We start from the raw sequence: 21373 nt of genomic DNA on the forward strand, positions 1-21373 counted from the left end.
GGTCTGGCATTTCAATGTATGTATATCCAGTGTCCTTTTCTTAAAGGACAATGGTATTGGTTTTTTTTTTTTTTTTAATTTTTTTGTTTATTTGAAATGCAGAGTTACAGAGAGAGAGAATCAGTGAGAGAAATCTTCCATCCACTGGTTCACTCCCCAAATGGCCACAATGGCCAGTGCTAGGCCAGACTGAAGCCAGTAGCCAGGAGCTTCATCTGAGACTCCCATGTGGGTACAGGGGCCTGAGGACTTGGGCCATCTTCTGCTGCTTTCCCAAGCACATTAGCAGGGAGCTGGATCAAAAGTGGAGCAGCTGGGATTCAGAACTGGCACCTATGAGATGCCGGCACTGCAGGTAGCAGCTTAACTGGATACACCACAGTGCTGGCCCTGGTATTGATTAATTTTATAGAAAACATCCTGGGGGCCAGCACTCTGGCTTAGCAGGTAAAGCTGACGCCTGCAGTGCCAGCATCCCATATGGGCACCAGTTTGAGTCCCGGCAATTCCACTTCCCATCCAGCTCTCTGCTATGGCCTGGGAAAGCAGTACAAGATTGCTCAAGTCCTTGGGCCCCTGCACCCACATGGGAAACCTGGAGGAAGCTCCTGGCTTTTGGCTTCAGATCAGCACAGTTCTGGCTGTTGTAGCCAACTGGGGAGTGAACCAGTGGATGGAAGACCTCTCGCTCTGCCTCTCCTCCTCTCTGTGTAACTCCGACTTTCAAATAAATAAATAAATTCTTTTTTTTTTTAAAGAATCATTTCTGTTCGGAGACATTAAATTTGCAATTCCAATTCTCTATAAAATTTTTGCTATGGATTTGTGCATAGTAAAAAAGATTAAGGAAAGTATGTAAATTTCTGTCAGTTATCCCAAGTTCCAAATCACTGGAGTATGAATGAAAATCATTTATACTGCAGTTGAATTAAGCCTTTGCTTTGGGAGAACAAACACTATTTTACAAAATAAAATTGTGATTTTGAGCATAACTTAATTAGGATAACTAAATATCCAAATTAAAAGTTGTTTTTTCTACTGAAAAACAGAGGGGATCAGCATCTAGGGATGTTGGCATGTTAGCTTTTGTTTTCACACCTATGTAAGTATATGTCCGTGTTGTGGCCTGAATGTGTGTCCCCCCCAAATGCATATATTGTCTTAATTCCCAGAGTGACCCATATTTAGAGATAGGGCAGATGCTTTATATATGTATGTAAGATTAAGTGAGGGGGCCGGCCCTGTGCAGTAGCAGGTAAAACCGCTTTCTGCAGTGCTGGAATCCCATAAGGGCACCGATTCAAGTCCTGGCTGCTCCACTTTTGATCCATCTCTCTGCTACGGCCTGGTAAAGCAGTAGAAGATGCCCAGGTCCTTGGGCCCCTGCTCCCACATAGAAGACCCAGAAGAAGCTCTTGGCTCCTGGCTTAAGATTGGCGTAGCTCCGGCCATTGAAGCCATCTGAGGAGTAAACCAGTAGATGGAAGACCTCTCTTTCTCTCTGCCTCTCCTTCTCTCTGTAACTCTGACCTTCATATAAGTAAATAAATCTTCAAAAAAAAAATTAAATGAGGTCCTAGGGATGGAACCCTGACCCAATAGGATCAATGTCTTTATAAGAAGAGTCACCGAAGATCACTCGAGCACTCTGCCGTAGGAGGACATAGAAGGCAGCTGTTTGCAAGCCAGAAGAGGGCCCTCACCAGAACCCAACTATATTGAGACCCTGATGTTGGTCTTTCAGCATCCAGAACTGTTCGAAAATAAATGTGTGTTGCTTAAGTTGCTCAGTCTGTAGTATTTTGTTTCAGCAGCCCTAGCTAATACATTCTACAAAAGTGACAGCCCTTTATATGATGAAGTTTGGGTGCCAGATAGGCCAATAGTAGAAAATCTGTCCCCCAGGCAATCCTTCCTTCCCCATCACATTATACAGAGCAATCCCCCCACCAAAAAAATAAAAAATAAATAAATAAAAATAAAAAACCTGTTTTATTAATCTGAAATGTCTAAAACATACATACAGCTACATCTCTAGGTCACAGTAGACACAGCTTGGGATTTTTGTTTGCCTCAGAACAATTCTCCCAAAGACTGTGTCAGCTGATCCCCTAACTCCATTCCTATGGGACATTTTGACTGGCGTATCATCCTCAGCCACAGTGAGAGACCAGGGCCGTGGGTAGCCAAGTTCCCTGCCATGGAAATGTAACTGGTTTGAGTGACAGGAACTATTATAAAAGCCACAGTGACTAGGAATGAGACATGATCTTGGTCTCTTGGTTCTTTTTATTTTTTTTTTAAAGATTGTTTATTTGAAAGAGTTACACAAAGAGAGGAGAGGCAGAGAGAGGTCTTCCATCCACTGGTTCACTCCCCAGATGGCTGCAACGGCCAGAGCCGTGCCAATTCAAAGCCAGGAGCCAGGAGCTTCTTCCAGGTCTCCCACGCGGGTGTAGGGGCCCAAGGACTTGGGCCATATGGGATGCCAGCACTGCAGGCAGAGGCTTTACCCACTACGGCCCTGGTCTCTTGGTTCTAACTGTTGATGCAGTTCCGTCCCTGTCTTCGTAATTTGCTTATGTGAACGAATGGTGTTTTTTGTTTCTTTTGAATTGGGCTTCTGTGCCTTGCAACTAAGAAAGTGCTAATTCAAGCTTTGTCCTTTGTTAAAATGTAAATATTTTGGGAAGTATATGAGTTTTCTCTTGCTGTTCTAACAGATTTCCACAAGCTTAGTAGTTTAAAATAATACAAGTTTGTTATTTTACAGTTCTGTAGAAGTGTGCTACTGATCTCACTCTCAGCATTGGCAACTTTAGTTCCCCTTTGCCTTGTAACCTAATATATTTGCAGGTTCTGGGATTGGGATAGATTCTGGGATTTAGGGGGCCATTATGCTACCTACCATAAATAGCAATATATTGTTGCACCCTGACTTTTGCAATTCCATTTGGTTGAATTTATCTTAGACTTTTCTGAGTGGAGATTTTGACAGGAAAAAAAAAAAACTTGAAAGTAGAAAGTAGATTCTTTTTAAAAGTTGGTGACAGGATCATTGATTAATATTAAACTATTCTGCCAAGGACTGGCTTTTCCAGCCTGAAAACAAAACATAATGCATGAAAAATCACTGTAAATGTGTCAAAAGACAGGGATTACTGCCCTGTAACCCTTCGCTGCTGGTGGGGAAGAGCCTCAGGCTTTTTTGTATGTCAGAAAGCCTGGCACCTTGAATCTTTGTGAGTCTAAGCTGAGCTTGGGAATGTGTTTAAAGCAGCTCCAGTCTCAAGACAGTTCTCAAGTCTCTAAGACATGAGAAGACGGGCTGTGGGGATAGGAGCCAGAATACATCTGCTAGCCAAAGCAAACAAACAAAATGTTTTTTGTTCCTAAGAGATGAATAAATTTGGGCCAGTGCTATGGCATAAAAGGTAAAGCTGCTGCCTGGGATGCCAGCATTTTATATGGACTTTGAGTCCCAGCTGCTCCACTTCTAATCCAACTCCCTGCTAATGCACTTTGTGTGTGTGTGTATGTGTGTAAACAGGGAACTTTAGTATAAATAAAAGGGTCTGGGGAGCAAGGAGGGCTCTGAGGGGCTCCTATAACTTAACACTCTGCAAAAGCACAGACAGACGCAAGGGGCGTGGTGTCACCCCCCAGGAGTGACCAGTCACATACTGGGGACAGGGATGCAGGTTAACACTGATGTTCGAAGGGTCATTGTACTTGGCAGTGGGTGGGAAAGCAATGGAGGATGGTCCAAGTCCTTGGGCCCTTGTGCTCACGTGGGAGACTTGGAAGAAGCTTCTAGCTCCTGAGGCCCAGCTACAGCCGTTGCAGCCATTTGGGGAGTGAACCAGTGGATGCAAGATCTCTTTTGGTATCTCCTCTCTCTCTGTAACTCTACCTTTCAAATAAGTCAATTAATTTTTTAAAAAGATTACATCTCAGGCCCGCGCCATGGCTCAACAGGCTAATCCTCCGCCTTGCGGCGCCGGGACATCGGATTCTGTCCCAGTTGCCCCTCTTCCAGGCCAGCTCTCTGCTGTGGCCAGGGAGTGCAGATGGAGCATGGCCCAGGTCCTTGGGCCCTGCACCCCATGGGAGACCAGGAGAAGCACCTGGCTCCTGGCTTCGGATCAGCGAGAAGCGCCAGCCGCGGCGGCCATTGGAGGGTGAACCAACGGCAAAAAGGAAGACCTTCCTCTCTGTCTCTCTCTCTCACTATCCACTCTGCCTGTCAAAAAAAAAAAAAAAAAAAAAAAAAGATTACATCTTTCTGGGGATTAATATACAAAGGTTTTTGTTATAATACTTTTTCTATTATTAAGTGTCTATATGCTTGAATATATGCATATACATATTCATACATATGAAGGATCTTCAATAAGTTCATGAAAAATATGTGTAATGAAAAAACTACATGTGGATTTGAAATTTTTTACACCTAAATAAACCTTTTAATTCCATAATTCCATTTTTCCATGAACTTTTTGAAGTCCCTCAGATCAGTTGTAAGAATATCATTTTTATAAAATTATGAGATGCCAACATGGATGCTAAATCTTCATTATCAGAATAATAAACAACAGTGCTTTACATTTGAAGGTCTCAATATGAAATTAATTCTATTGTCAAGAAGTTAAGTGTATTTTAATTTTTGTCAAAGGTGATAAATACAGCATCGCCCAACAGTATATAATAATCTTTAGTAAAATCAGGGGTGAGGAGCTCAGTGTTGTGGCGGGTTCTGATTAAGCCACCGCCTGTGACACTGGCATCCTGTAGGCGCTGGTTTGTGTCCCTCCTGCTCCACTGCCAGATGAAGCTCCTGGCTCCTGCCTCCTGTCCAAAGCCTGGCCCAGCACTGGCTGGTGTGGCCATCTGAGGAGTGAACCAATAGAGGGAACATTTTCTCTCTCTCTCTGTTAACTCTGCCTTTCAAAAAAAAAAAAAAAAAAAGAGAAAACTTGCTTTATTTACTATTGTTTAGCCAGTAGTATAGTTTGTTTAGGAAAGGCAAGATAAATGCTTGATTCTGAACATTATTTACCAATTTGCAAAATAAAACAGTTGGTAGCATCTCCAAAGATAATTTATGGCAGGCGCTGTGGCACAGTAGGTTAATCCTCCACCTGTGGCGCTGGCATCCCATATGGGCACTGGTTCAAGTCCCAGCTGCTGCTCTTCTGACCCAGCTCTCTGCTATGGCCTGGGAAAGCAGTGGAAGATGGCCCAAGTGCTTGGGACTCTGCACCCAGATGGGAGATGCGGAAGAAGCTCCTGGCTCTTGGCTTTGAGCTCAGCTCAGCTCTGGCCGTTGTGGTCATTTGGGGAGTAAACCAGAAGATGAAAGACCTTTCTCTCTGTCTCTCCCTCTCACTGTCTGTAACTCTACCTCTCAAATAAATAAATAAAAATCTTTTTTAGAAAAAGATAATTTATTAGGTTTTTTTTCAGTCACTATGAACTCATATTGTTTACATGTCCTTTGCATATTTTTGTTCATTGCAATTACTCTTATTAATGCTTAATTTATTCTATCTTGAGCCCATGGAAGCCTTTGCAAATTGTTTTCCAATTCTTTTTATCATGGTTTCTTTTTTTTTTTTTTTTTTAATTTTTTCTTTATGTATTTGAAAGACAGAGCTCCCATCCACTGGTTCATTCTCCAAATACCTCTAATGGCTGGGACTGAGCTGAGCCGAAGTTGGTAACCAAAAATTCAATCCAGGCTCTAGTCCTAAAATTAAAATACTTACTTACACAAAGATAGGAGGGAGTTACTAGAGTTACAGAAAGGTGCTAACATTCTCAGGGAAGTGGTAAAAGCACCAAACTGTTGACCCAATCTCTTCTGTCCTAACCACTGTAGTCCTTTTCTGCAGAATGTATCCTTTGTATCCTTGTTTTTAAGGTCAGCTGGGATGAAAACTTACATTATAACTCTCTCTTTATTCCACATGTCTGTTTCTCTCTCTCTCTCTCTCTCTCTCTCTTTCACACACACACACACACACACACACACCATTGTCCGAGTAACAACTTCAACATGTAATCTAAGTTTTTAATAATTGCGGATTTCTTAAACAACTGCAAAAAAAAAAAAGGCAGATGAGGTCAGATCGACTGGCAAACTACCGCCTGGGACTTGGGATTGCAGGCAGAAGGAAAAAATGGTAAGGAATTCCAGCCAGAAACACTAGACATAGACAAAAATAGGAAACGTAGAGCCCTTTGTTCTTCATAGTTGTAGTCCTTTCCAGCACCAAGCATTTATCTCTGGAGGCTCTGCCAGGAGCAGATAGGAAGGCTCCTCTGCATAACATTTTCTCCTCCGCAACTTCTTAGGAGATCCAGGGAACACAAAAGAGAAATAAAGTAGTTTTGAATATTTTTAGGTAAATTTAGGAACCCAAAGTTTTTGGTTAAAAATGTCTATTCTCTTGTATACCTCTGCTTTTGAAATAAATGAGGAAGACGAGGTGAGGGAGTCCATAACCTGTCTCCCTGAGCAAGAAGATACTTCTCTAAGAAAGTTTGAGGTAGGAATTTCACACTGTTCAAAAGCCCCAGGAGTCCAGACATTCACTCAGCGTCACCAGAATCATAGCTTGCAACTCCTTTGTGGAATTATTGGAAAGTTAAATCAAGTAGGAATTATTGGAAAGTTAAATCAAGTAGTACCTGACAAAACTTCTCGTCACTCTCTTGGCTGAGCCTGCAGTCTTTTGGTGTTGTCATCATGCACACCTGTAGCATCTGAAAAGTCGCCCTAACTGGGCAGCTTTCCACAGTGACGCCTGCCTTCTCCGAACCTCTGTGTTTTTATCCTCAAAGTTATAAATAAAGATGTCCAGCTGAAACTTTGAAATGTTTTTCAGTGAGGAAGTTCAAAGTTTAATGAGAAAACAACAGCAAAAATATAACAAAACATCCGTGGAAGTAACGCAGCATCCTGTCTCATAAAGTCTGTATCAGAAACCATCAGGCTCCTGCCCTTTTCTTTCCCCTTCCTCATCTGTAAAAACCGAACAGTTAGAAGAATTTAACACGAGGGAAAGGAGAGCCACCCTCCCAGGTCGCAGTGCCCTGCCTGGCCTCCTCCACCTGCACAACAGCTCTATTCCTTGTCTTGGAGGCTGTTTTGCAGTCACTTCTTTGATCAGAGAAGTGCCATGCGCATTGCCAGGCTTTCCACACCAGTGGATAAATCCTTGCTGACAGCAGCAGCAATGGAGGCTACAGACTCGGTGACCGCGCTATTCCTCTGTTCAAATTGCTGTGATGAGTCCTGAGGACTGTATGCATGTGTGCTACAGCAGACTGGCGCAAAGGTGGCCAAATCCCAAGTCAAAGCTCAGAGAGTCTTGTTGCAAACAGGAAGATGGAGGGGCTGGGGCTGTGGCACAGTGGGTTAAAGCCACGGCCTTCAGTGCTGGTGTCCCATATGGGTGCCGGTTCAAGTCCCAGCTGCTCTGCTGCTGATTCAGCTCCCTGCTAATGCAAATAGGAAGATGGGTTCATGGACTCTGGGACAATTGACGGTCTCTGCCAGATTTTAAATTCTATAAAGTTGCTAAAACTAAAATTCTGGTGTGTTACATGGTTTTTATTGTATTTTGTTTTTTATTTATTTGAAAGGCAGAGAGACAGAAAGAGCTCTCCAAATGCCTGCAGGTTGGGGCTGAAATTGGAAGCCTCAATCCAGATCTCCCGATTACCTGAGTCATCACCCCTGCATCGCAGGGTGTCTTCATTGGCAGTAAGCTAGAGTCAGTAGCTGTAGCCGGGAATTAAACTCAAGGAGTCCAACACAGAACTCTGGCATTTCTTTCTTTCTTTTTTTTTTTTGACAGGCAGAGTGGATAGTGAGAGAGAGAGACAGAGAGAAAGGTCTTCCTTTTTGCCGCTGGTTCACCCTACAATGGCCACTGCGGCCGGCTGATCCGAAGGCAGGAGCCAGGTGCTTCTCCTGGTCTCCCATGCGGTTGCAGGGCCCAAGCACTTGGGCCATCCTCCACTGCCTTCCCGGGCCATAGCAGAGAGCTGGCCTGGAAGAGGGGCAACCGGGACAGAATCCAGCACCCCAACCGGGACTAGAACCCAGTGTGCCAGCGCCGCAAGGCGGAGGATTAGCCTGTTAAGCCATGGCACCGGCCCTGAACTCTGGCATTTCAACATGCGGTTAAACGTCTGCTCCGATGGCATGCTATTTTTTAGAACGGAGAAGGAAGGTTAAAGAGGTACTAAGATGTGAACAGACAAACAGATCATTGGAAAGCCTTTATCTTCCATCACATTTTCTTAGGTGTCTGGGTCTATACCCATGCTTACCTAGAAGGAGGGTAAATTGGTACATTTCTGGTGGACAACTGAGCAAAATGTATTAAAACTTCAAATGAAACGTCCTGTCAAACCACAAGAGTACCTCATCAGCATGAGAATATTTCCATACACCTGATGTGTCTTTTTGTGCTGATACACCTCTACTTGCGTAACACCCGTGGCCTCTCTCTACCCAACACTTGCTTTTCCCCAGGGAAGGAGGGTGGTTTCTCTAATGAATAAACTGGGAAGACCACACTTAGTGCCCCTTCTTTCTAAATACCTGCCCGGAGGTCCATGGTTGACCAACATTGCCTATGATTAAATGGAAAGAGACTCAGAATTAGGAATCACTCTTACCTGCAAATGTAAGCTACATTCTTCACCATCAGCCTTTTTTTTAATGAAGGCGGTATTTTGACCATGTGTTTGCCTAGTTCTTTTGTCTTATTTCCCCATCAGCTCAGCATTTGGTGAAGACGAGTGGTATTAATCACTCTTAAGACCAAAATGCATTTCTAGGGATTTTCCAACAGGTATACTCACATATGTGTGATCTGACACATATACAAAGTTGCTCATTACAATAGTGTTTATAGTAGAAAAACAAGCAATCTACATGTCAGTGTACAGCATTACCGAAATAAATTAAGACACTGGTTTACCACAGAATACTACATAGCAAACCAAACAAATTGAGCAAACTGCAAGATATATTTTTTTAAAAAATCACAGAACAAGCAGAAATAAGGTACGGAACTGTGAGGGCAATGTGTTACTAATTGTGTAAGAAAATAAAAATATATAAACATTTGTTAATATGCACATTCATACAATAGGGCAGAAAGGCCACAAAAGAAACTCATGACTTCATCCACTTTATTTTGCCTCAAGAGAAGAGCGCCTGGTAAGTAGTTGTTGTATGTATTTGTTGCTCCTGGAAGTCACAGAAGTAACAGGTGAATGCAAATTCAGGGCAGAAATCCTGTGTCTCAGAGTTCTGTTGGGTACTTACACCTCTTTCAAATCGGATTTGTTAGTAAATGGGTTACAGATTAATCACTCCATTTTTGAGTCAGTAAAAAATGTGTTTGTACTGATTTTATTGAGTAAAGTGAAGCAATTGCTACAAAGTTTCAAAAACTTCATTACATTTTATTAAATCAGCATGGAGTTGAAATTTTCTAATAAATAGAATTAAAACGTATGTACAAGGAGAACTGCACCGTATGACAAGTTTCATTATGAAGAGTTCTTTATCTGTTCCTGTGGCTTTAACAGGATTTGCCTCTCCAACTCCTGCAGATGCTTGGACTCCAAGGTCTTAGGTTAATGGTTAATGGATTAAGGGTGGAATCTTGATCCAATTATGCTGATCGGGAGGTGGGCCTAGGAAGAGGTCCTTAGATCATTGGGTGTGACCTCAGAAGGTGGTTCTCAGGAGACAGTTGGTTACCATAAGCTGAATTTGGCACAGCCCTTCTCTCCCTGCTTCCTGGCTCAGCATATCATCAATCCTTGCTTTTCACTCATTCTGCCATCCACAGCCACCAGTAAGACACCAGACTGGGGGGCCTGCCCAATCCTGGACTGTAAACCTCCAAAACTGTGAGCTGACATCAACTTTCTTCCTTTCTAAGTAGCTCCTCAGGTATTTTATTTATTTTAATTTTTATTAATATCTTTTATTTGTTTTAGAGGCAAAGAGACAGAGTGAGCTTCCATCCACTGGTTTATTCCCCAAATGCCTGCAACAGTTGGGATTGGGCCAAGATAAGCTGGGAGCTGTGAACTCAATCCAGGTCTCCCATATGAGTGGCAGGGACCCAACTACAGGAGCTATCATCTGCTGCCTCCCAAGGTGCACCTGAGCAGGAAAGCTGGCATTGAGAGTAGAGGAAGGACTCCAACTAAGGCACTGCAATATGGGATACAGGTGTCCCAATCTGTTTCTTAACCATGTGCCAAGCACCCACCTCCCTTGAGTACTATGGTTGTAATAATGAAAAGCTGACTGATACATCTGCCTTATTTCCCTTTACTCAAAAAATAGTGAGAGTATTACATGTCCCGTCCGGGCCCTGCTCTAAACTGATGGAATACATGGAGTGAGACACTGTCTCTGTTCTTAGTAGAGGGCACAGAGATAATCAGTAAGGAAAAAGCAGAGAAGCTAGTTTGTAAAAGTGATGGGGCTGAAAGAGAGCAAAGACAATTCTCTATTCTCCAGAATAGAAAGATGTTAAAGTAGGAGAAGAAAAGGGAATTATTTTGTCCAAGTTAAGATTTTAGGGGGATAAAATAGTATTAAGCAGACATGAGTAGTGTAGTCCTGTACGTTTAGTACTGTTGGGGCACTGTGCATAAAACAATGAGCGTAGATGACAAAATCCCTACCTTTCAGAAGCTTAAGACATTCTGCTGATACAGATTGACAATTAACAGTCAAATCAATATGTTATATTCAGAGTCAGATTTACTGTGATGTCTCAAGAAAGGCTGGGAATTGTTAAGGGCTATGGAATGTTCTAGGTGGCAACTGGAAGCCAGGTTGCAACAACTACATATTCTTAGATAAGCATTTTTTATAAACTGCCTAAAGGACTCTTGGAAGAACTGTATCTCCAAGCCTCCAGCAATTTGTTACGACTTCTTTTAACATTCTAAGTAAATATTCACTTTCATATTGAATTTTAATTGCAATATATATATATATTGACAGGCAGAGTTAGACAGTGAGAGAGACAGAGAGAAAGGTCTTCCTTCCGTTGGTTCACCCCCCAAATGGCTGCTACAGCCAGCGCGCTGCGCCAATTCGAAGCCAGGAGCCAGGTGCTTCCTCCTGGTCTCCCATGCGGGTGCAGGGCCCAAGCACTTGGGCCATCCTCCACTGCACTCCCGGGCCACAGCAGAGAGCTGGACTGGAAGAGGAGCAACCAGGACAGAATCTGGCACCCTGCCGGCACCGCAGGCAGACTATAAGCCAAGTGAGCCATGACGCCAGTCTATATACTTTTTAATATTTTATTTTAAAAGCAGAGAGAGAGAGAGAGAGAGAGAGAGAAAGGAAGAAATCTCCCACCCGCTGATTCATTTCCCAAATGCTCACAATAGCTGAGGCTGGGCCAGGCCAAAGGCAGGAGGTCTCTCACAGGTCTCTCACATGGCAGGAGCCCAAGCACTTGAGCCATTATCTGCTTCTTCCCAGGTAAATTAACTGGAAACTGGAGTCAGGAGCCAGAGGTGGGTGTTGAACCTAGGCAACTGGATGTCAGAATGTGGCATCTTATTCACTAGATCAGATGCCAGCACTAATATAGTTTGTGTATTAAAGAAGTCCCAGGCTGACATTGTGGCATAGCAGGTAAAGCTGCTGCTTGCAGTGCCAGCATCCCATATGGGTGCTGGTTTGAGTCCCAGTTGCTCCACTTTCTATCCAGCTCTCTGGTATGGCCAGGGAAGGCAGTGGAAGGTGGCCCAAGTCCTTGGGCCCCTGTACCCACAGGAGAGACCCGGAAGAAGCTCCTGGCTCTGGCTTTGGACTGGCTCAGCTCCAGACGTTGAGGCCATTTGGGGAGTGAACCAGTAGATAGAAGACCTCTCTCTCTCTCTCTGCCTCTGCCTCTCTGTAACTCTGCCTTTCAAATAAATAAATAACCTTTTCTTTAAAAAAAAAAAAAAGCCCCTCCCTTCAAATTATATAGTATCAGGTAATAACAAGTATTAGGAAGAAAAATAAATCAGAACAAAGCAGTTTGGGTGAGATCAGTGTGGGAGAGGTTCTATTTATTTATGGTGTTCAGCAAAGGTCTATCTGATAAGAAGAGCCCCGAGGGGCTGACACTTGTGCAGAGGGTTGGGCCACCACTTGGGAAAGCAGCATCCCATATCAGTGTGCTGGTCCAAATCCTGGCTGCTCTGCTTCCTATGGAGCTTCCTGCTACTGTGCCTGGGAGGGCAGAGGAAGAGAGCTTAGGAACTTGGGCCTCTGCCGCCCATGTGGGAAGCCAACATGGAGTTGCTGGCTTCTGGCATTGGCCTGGCCCAGACCTGGCTGTTGTGACTTTTTTGAGGCAAGAGCCAACAGATGGAAAATGTCTATCTCTATCTGTATCTCTATCTCTCCCTCTCTCTGATGTTTTGCCTTTCAAACAAATAAATAAACCTTAAAAGAAGTAGCTGTAGCAGCCTGAAGGAAGGGAGACTAGAACCTTGGAAAGAGAATACCAAGGCCTGAGGCGTATGTGCTATGAAGTCTTCTGTATATTTGTTATCCAAGCAGGTTTTTCCTAGAACTTATAAAAAGAATTTATCCTGAAATATTTGAGATCTACAAAAAGGGACAGTTGTATTAATAAATGTGTGTACTCATTAAGCAAGCAATTCATAAGAAATGCAAAGGGTGAATTTTCATGGAAATAACTTCATTTTCTTCAGATGAATCCAGGATTTAGCATCATGCAGAGTCTACCAGCTGATGGACACCTCCCATGATCCTCCTGAAATCCTAAATAATTAAGTTCTTTTCATTTCCATGAGTGTTCCTTTCTAGCATTCAGACTCTGAGAATCAGAGCAAAGCCTTTTGCATATTCGGCAAGCCGTGCAAAGTTTGAATTACCCAGAAACAAAAGCGGCTTAGACAGGAAGAGTCTTCCCATTGGAAACACTTAGTTGTGTTTTTACAGTAAACACATCTGTGTAACAAAAACAGACAATGTGTGTGCACTATTATTATCTGGGAAACAGCATGGAAGGGAGGGATGGGGGGAAATTTCAAAAAGATCAACAGGTTGTTAACCTGAAATTAATAATATGCCCTTTAAAAAGTGTTACACCAATGTGTCCAGTTTCCTGTCTCCCCTCTATAAAGAAACAGGTGGGGTGGGCATTTAACCTGGTGGTTAAGATGCCAGCTAAGACACCCACGACCCTCATCAGAGTGCCTATGTTCATTATCCAGCTCTGACTCCTCACTCCAGCTTCCTGCTAATGCACACCCTGGGAAGAAATGGTCAATGGCTCAAGTAGTTGTGTTTGTGCCACCTACATGGAAGACCTGGATGTAGTTCCCTGCTCGTAGTTTCTGTCTGGCACAGCCCTGACTGTTGTGGGAGCATGTGAACCAAAGGGTGAGAACTTTCTGTCTCATTCTTTCTCACTTTCCTGGTCTTTTTTTTTTTTCTCTCATGCCTCCCTCCCAATTAAAAATCAAAAAGAAATGGTCATTAGAGAGATGATGCATTTACCTAGATAAGAGCTTACCTGAGGCAGAAGACAGAGCCTAAGTTCTATTTACTTTTGGATCTTCAAGGCCGAATGCATGGAGGATCAGGCATTTATGTGTGTGGAATTAAAGATTAATTTTTTAAAGATTTATTTATCTGAAAGAGTTACAGAGAGAGGAGAGACAAAGAGATCTTCCATCTGCTGGCTTATTCTCCAAATGGCCGCAATGGAGGAGCTTCTTCTGGGTCTCCCATGTGGTTACAGGGACCCGAACACTTGGGCCAGCCTCTGCCACTTTCCTTAGCAGGGAGCTGCGTCTGAAGTGGAGCAGCAGGGACTCTGGCACCCATGTGACATGTCAGTGTCACAGCAGAGGCTTAGCCTGCTGGGCCAGAGCACCAGCCCCAAAGATGAATGTTCCACTGAGCAACAGCAAACAGCTCTACACAGCTTGATGACTGCTGGGTCTGTTTTAGCTGTCATTTCCCTCTGCTTTCTCAAGGCCTGCCTACAAAGGACCCAGGGGAATGAGGAGGAGAATTCCTAGGCCCTGACACTCAGTCACAGAGAACGGGAGGCTGCCTCACTGTGGGCATCACAAGAATCTCCAGGCCCAGCACCTGGCTCACTGGGTTTCAAAAAAGTGTAAATTGTTTATGGCTAAAGCAGCTGGGAATATACAAGGCAGGCGGCCTGGCATCTTGATCCTGTGCATTTTGACTTGGTGGCTATCTCACCGCAGAACTGGCAAGGAATACAAACTTCATGTCTACTCTGGGAGACTCGAGGCGGCAGTGGGAAGCTGCGGTCACCTAGTGCCTCTGTATCTTGTTTATATCCTTCACTCTGCTTCTTAGTTCTACTTCCAGAAGTAAACCAAAGCAAAATCAGCTTGAATGAAATCCAACTGTTTGTTCTTTTCACCCTCTAAACCCAAGCCAGATTCCATGTCTAGTTTTCAGCTTACATTATATTGTCTAGCTCTCTTTTTACAGTAAACACATACATTGAATAAGAGATGAGTATTTGTGTACAGTGTTATTTTAAGAGAAGCGACAGGAACATGCTCATGTTCTCCAAGAGCTGTCAAGTTAAGAAGACAAAAAATGTACAAACCAGCATAAGCTAAAGCAGTGCTGAAGTTACAGAGTCTAAGCCCTAAGTTAACCAGAGGATATTCACCCCATTTAATGTAATAATATGGAAGTTGATATTTTTTAATTTTTTAAAATAGAATTTTGAAGCTGGACAAAAGATCATCCAGTATGGAATTATTTAATCGACCTAAATTGGACCTTCTTGGAGGTTGGGGTAGATGGCCGCAGCACCTTAATGTCATGGTGGTGTCTGTGAGCTCCCATCTGGGGGTTCACTCCGCAAAAGGCTGCAACAGCCAGCACTGGGTCAGGCCGAAGCCAGGAGGCCAGAACTGCATCTGGGTCTCCCACTGTGGGTGGCAGAGACTTGAGTACTGGAACCATCCCCTGCCTTCCCAGGCCCATTAGCAGGAAGCTGTATTGGAAGTGAAGCAGCTGGGACTTGAACTGCTGCTCCAAAATGGGATGCTCTGATAGGTGTCGCATGCATGGCAACACTGGCCTCTCTTGTTGCCTTTCCAAGTGAAGTCATTATTCCCTTGACTTGCCGTATACTTCCAGGCCAGAGTGTGGGCTGCTAATGTTTCTCCCATAAAATCCACTATCACTTTCAAACTAGTCCTCCTTCATTCTTCAAAAGCCCCAGCTCAGGGCTAGTGTTTGGTTTAGAGACTGAGGGGCAGATCAGGACACTGTGTGCCACATTAGTTTCCTGGGTTTAACTCCCAGCTCCTGTTCCTCCCTCTACCTTCCTGTGAATGCAACCCCTGGGAAACAGCCATGATGGCTCAAGTACTTGGATTCCTGCCACCTGCTTGTGAGACCTGGCTCCTGGATTTGCTCACTGCTTTCCCCCTCCCCCTTCCCCCTTTCTCCCCACAGATGTTCTGAACATCTGGGGAGTAAACCAGCAGATAGAAGTTGATTCTCCTCTCATTAAAAAAAAAAAAAAAACAGTATCATCTCCTTGTTTCTACCATCTAATGATCTCCAGTTCCCTGACACCCTGAAGGTCTCCAGTCCACTGGCCTGGCTCCTTTCCTGCCTGTCCACATCTCTATCCTGTCTTCATTTTCTCCTTTATTGACCTTTGGCCCCTCGTTATCAAAAGCAGCTCTGCACGTTTTATACTCCTCTGCGCTGCTGACTGTAACTCGACTCTCTCTGGACCTACGGTGGAGCACCTGATCATTGGAACAGTGCCTAAAATTTGTGCCCATAATCCTAAAAGATTTTCCAAGCAAGAGCAACATTTCACTCTCTGCATTAACTATTTAATATCTTCTTTTTTTTTTTTTTTTAATTTCAACACTTCTTCTTTGGGCCCCACTCTTATACTTTAATGAAAAACAAAAAAAAACAAAAAAAAAACAAAAAAAAAACATGAGCAACAAACAAGGACTCTGTTTGTTTGGTTTGGTTTTCCTAACCACCAAATCTTCCTACATCTATACCAGTATTTCCTGTCTTCCCACTAAATCCAAATACCACTGTTCCATCGAAAGCCAGCCCTTTCCTTCACTGGATCCTATCTTCTCTTGCTTCACTCTTGAAATTGTCTCTCATGGGGGCCGGCACTGTGGCACAGCTAGTTAAAGCCCTGGCCTGCAGTGCTGGCATCCCATATGTGTGCCAGTTCTAGTCCCGGCTGCTCCTCTTCCAATCCAGCTCTCTGCTATGGCCTGGGAAAGCAGTAGAAGATGGCCCAAGTACTTGGACCCCTGCACCCACATGGGAGACCCTGAGGAAGCTCCTGGCTTTGGATTGGCTCAGCTCCTGCCGTTGTGGCCATCTGGGGAGTGAACCAGCGTATGGAAGACCTCTCTCTCTGTCTGTACCTCTTTCTGTAACTCTGTCTTTCAAATAAATAAAAGAATCTTTAAAAAAAAAAAAAAAAGAAATTGTCTCTCATGGATCACCAATTTCTCCCTTTCTAATATGGAACTACTATTCTTTAAAAAAAAAAAAGATTATTTATTTGAGAGGTAGAGTTACAGACAGAAAGAGGGAGAGACAGAGAGAGAGATCTTCCATCCGCTGGTTCATTCCCCACATGGCCAGAACTGGGCTGATCCAAATCCAGGAGCTAGGAGCTTCTTCTGGGTCCCCCCTGTGAGTGCAGGGGCCCAAACAGCTGGGCCATCCTCCTTTCCAGGCCATAAGCAGAGATTCAGAGAGGGGCAGCCAGAACAAGAACCGGTGCCCATATGGGATGCTAGTGCCTCAGATGGAGGCTTAGCCAACTATGCCACAGCGTTGGCCCCTGAAACCTACTATTCTTAATGATCCCATCTTAACAAGTTCTACCATTTATAACGCCTCAAGGTCCCCTTCAGGAGGCAGCTTGTTTCTTTGCAGAAAACTTCACAGAAGACTTCTCAAAAGCTTTGCCAACCCTTCTCTGTTTCCAGTTCCTCCCCTCCCATTCATTGTTCAACCCACCGCAGGGCTTCCATCCCAGCACATCACTGAAACGACTATTATTTTTTTTTAAACTTTTATTTAATGACTATAAATTTCCAAAGTACAGCTTATGGATTACAATGGCTTCCCCCCCGTAACTTCCCTCCCACCCACAACCTTCCCCTTTCCTGCTCCCTCTCCCCTTCCATTCACATCAAGATTCATTTTCAATTCTCTTTATATACAGAAGATCAGTTTAGTATAAAGTAAATATTTCAACAGTTTGCACCCACATAGCAACACAAAGTGAAAAAATACTGTTGGAGTACTAGTTATAGCATTAAATAACAGTGTACAACACATTAAAGACAGAGATCCTACATGATATTATTTTAAAAATTAATTTTGTATGCAATTTCCAATTTAACACCAGGGTTTTGTTTTTTTTTTTCATTTTCAATTATCTTTATATACAGAAGATTGATTCAGTATATACGAAGTAAAGATTTCATCAGTTTGCACCCACACAGAAACACAAAGTGTAAAAACACTGTTTTAGTACTAGTTATAGCATCACTTCACATTAGACAACACATTAAGGACAGATCCCACATGAGATGTAAGTACACAATGACTCCTGTTGTTGACTTAACAATTTGACACTCTTGTTTATGGCATCAGAAATCTCCCTAGGCTCTAGTCATGAGTTGCCAAGTCTATGGAAGCCTTTAGGGTTCGCTGACTTTGATCTTATTCCGATAGGGTCATAGTCAAAGTGGAAGTTCTCTCCTCCCTTCAGAGAAAGGTACCTCCATCTTTGATGGCCCCGTTCTGAAACAACTATTATTAAATCATGAAGGACCCTTATGGGGGAGAGGGACAAGAAACTAGGCCTGGGCAGATATCAGGGGCTTCTTAAGAGGTTAGATGTTCCCCAGAGTCCAGCGGGCAGGACATTCTCTGGGAAGGAAAAGTCAATCCCCTTCAGAGAATCTCTAGGCATGCCCAGAGCAGAGCTGCCACTCCCCTTCAGAGAATCTCAGCACTCTCCTCAGTACTCTCCTCAGCTGGTTCCCTCAGCACTCTCCTCAGCTGGTTCCCTCAGCACTCTCCTCAGCATTCTCCTCAGCTGGTTCCCTCAGCACTCTCCTCAGCACTCTCCTCAGCTGGTTCCCTCAGCACTCTCCTCAGCATTCTCCGGTATGCTAATTGTCCCTCCGAACCAGCCAATCCCGTGCCACCTCTGCATTCCATATGCTAATTCGTTGCCTATATAACCTGTGTGAAACTGCCGCTCAGGGCTCCTCACTGCCTGAGGTGGGGGCCCGTTTGCGCAAACGTTCAATAAAAACCTCGTGCTTTTTGCATCAACTGGTCTGGATCTTTGGGCGTCCTCCCGAGCAAGTGGGCATCTCTGCAACTGAGAGGTCCAACAATCACCTATGCCTCCATGCTGCCAAATTCAATGACTGCTGCTTTTCCCTTGTTGTACTTGAGGTCTTGTGCAACATGATCCAAGCCAGTGTGACCCCCTTCAATTGTTAGGTTATTTTTGTAGAGGAGGTGAGAGCAATAGGTTGGTCATGACTTTGAACTGGCTGCTTAGGAAGGGCATTCCAGCATATCTTTAGCCTCTCCTACAGCCATTTGGGTACAGATTTGAAGAAAGTGACTAAAAAATATAAGGCAATCGAGAGGCATGGCTATTGTGGCATAACGATTTTAAGCCACCACTTGCAATGCCTATATCCCTGTATCCAGAGCACCAACCCCGAAGATGAATGTTAAAATGAGCAATAGCAAACACAACTCTACTCTACTCCCGTATGGGAGTGCCTGGTTCAAGTCCAGCTTCATGTACACCTTGGGAGGCAGTAGGTGATGGCTTAAGTGCAAGGGATGGAGTTCCTGGCTCCCGGTTTCAGCCTGACCCAGCCCCGACCATTGTGGGCATTTGAGAAGTGAACCAGCACAGGCAAGATCTGTCTCTCTCTCTCTCTCTCTCTCTCTCTCTCTCTCTCTCTCTGTATGTCTCTCTGCCTTTAAAGTAAACAAATAAGAAGAGATAAATAAAAACATTTTAAAAGACAAGAAGGGGCTGGCTCTGTGGTGTAGTGGATAAAGACGCTGCCTGCAGTGCCAGCATTCCATATGGGCGCCGGTTCGAATCCTGGCTGCTCTACTTAAATTCCAGCTCCCTGCTATGGCCTGGGAAAGCAGTAGAAAATGTCCAAGTCCTTGGGCCCCTGCGCCTACATGGGAGACCCAGAAGACGCTGGTTCCTGTCTTCATATCAACACAGCTCCGGCCATTGCAGCCATTTGGGGAGCGAACCAGTGGATGGAAGACCTCTCTCTGCCTCTGCCTCTGTATAACTCTGCCTTTCAAATAAATAAATAAGTAAACCTAAAAATTTTTTTTAAATTTTAACAGGATATTTAATATTTGCTTTTGTTAAGTTTTATTTTTTAGTATGATAATGGTTACCTGCTGCAGTGCTGGCCCCAAGAGTGAGGGGTTTTTTTTCCTTCCTTCTTCCTTCCTTCCTTCCTTTCTTTCTTTCTTTCTTTCTTTCTTTCTTATTTTTAAAAGAGTGCTTAGTCTTTTTTTACACCCTTGAAATATTTTAAATTTGTTAATTTTGGTAAGCATATGCATCTCCTTTATGGGTAAATTGTGAGCACAGAGAACACTTGATGAGAGTCTATTAAGTTACACCAATGTGGGGCTGGTGCTGTGGCATAGCAGGTTAAACGGCATCCCATATGGGTGCTAGTTCCAGTCCTGGCTGCTCCATTTCTGATCCAGCTCTCTGTTAAAGGTCTGGGAAAGCAGCCCAAGTCCTTCGCCCCTGCACCCATGTTGGAGATCAGAATGAAGCTCCTGGCACCTGGCTTCAGCCTGGCCCAGTCATGGCCATCTGAAGAGTGAACCAGCTGATACAAGACTTCTCCCTCTGCCTCTGCCTCTCCCTCTCTGTAACTCCACCTGCAGTGCCGGCATACCATATGGGTGCCGGTTTGAATACCAGCTGCTCCACTTCCGATCTGGCTCTCTGCTGTGGCCTGGGAGAGCAGTATAGGATGGCCCAAGTGCTCAGGCCCCTGCATCACGTGGGAGACCTGGAAGAAGCTCCTGGCTCTTGGCTTTGGATCAGCATAGCTCCAACCATTGTGGCCATCTGGGGAGTGAGCCAGCATATGGAAGACCTCTCTCTCTCTCTCTGCCTCTCTCTCTCTCTCTCTCTTTGCCTCTCCTTCTCTCTGTGTAACTCTGACTTTCAAATAAATAAATACATCTTTTTTTTAAAAAAAGTTACACAAATATAAGTATTCCTGTTCTCTCAGTTCTAATCCTAAATACAAATTGAATTTCATAATCAATTAAGAATGATTTTGATAGGGAAGACCTTAGAATTGTTGCACATGTGAAAAACTTGTTTCTGGGAGCATTTTCTAGCAGCTTCCACCTCTCACCACTGGTCCACTCCCCAGATCCCAGTTGGTGCAGAGTGGAAATGGCTCAAGTGAGAGGGAGCAAAGAACTCAACCCCATGGCCAGCAGCATCCTGATGGGTTGGCTCAGCGTGAGGTACATGTGACTACAGCTTTTGGGGCAGAGAGAGGACAATCAAAATGGATAAAGAGGAGCCAGCACTGTGGTGTAGCAGGTAAGGCCACCGCCTGCAGTGCCGGCTTTCCATGTGGGCGCCGGTTCAAGTCCCGGCTGCTCCATTTCTGAACCAGCTCTATGCTGTGGCCTGGGAAGGTGGTAGAGACTGGCCCAAGTCCTTGGGCCCCATGTACCCGTATGGGAGGCCTGGAGGAGGTTCCTGGCTCCTAGCTACAGATTGGCGCGGCTCTGGCCATTGCAGCCAGTTAGGGACTCAACCAGCAGATGGAAGACCTCTCTTTCTCTCTCTCTCTGCCTCTCCTTCTCTCCCTGTGTAACTCTGACTTTCAAGTAAATAAATAAATCTAAAAAAATGGATAAAGAAATACTTCAGCAATGCAACTATTATTTGTCCACAAAAACAGCACTATAAAATTAACAATCCAAATATAAATCTGACAACTTTCTGCCTTTGCGGAACTTGGTTTCATATTTTCCCGGTGTTCTTCAGCAATCACTCACCAATATTTTCCATGTCTATATTGAGTATTTGTTCAATTATTAAACCTGCTATTTTGACCATAAATCACATATAGTTGTGATGATTAGGACATCAATTTTTTTTTCTCATTACTCTGTGAAATACAGTCACTAGTGGTGAGTGTAGAGGAATTAAAAATGAAATAGAAGTCTCTCACT

This window comes from Lepus europaeus, chromosome 1 (assembly GCF_033115175.1).
Source record: "Lepus europaeus isolate LE1 chromosome 1, mLepTim1.pri, whole genome shotgun sequence".
NCBI lineage: Eukaryota > Metazoa > Chordata > Mammalia > Lagomorpha > Leporidae > Lepus > Lepus europaeus.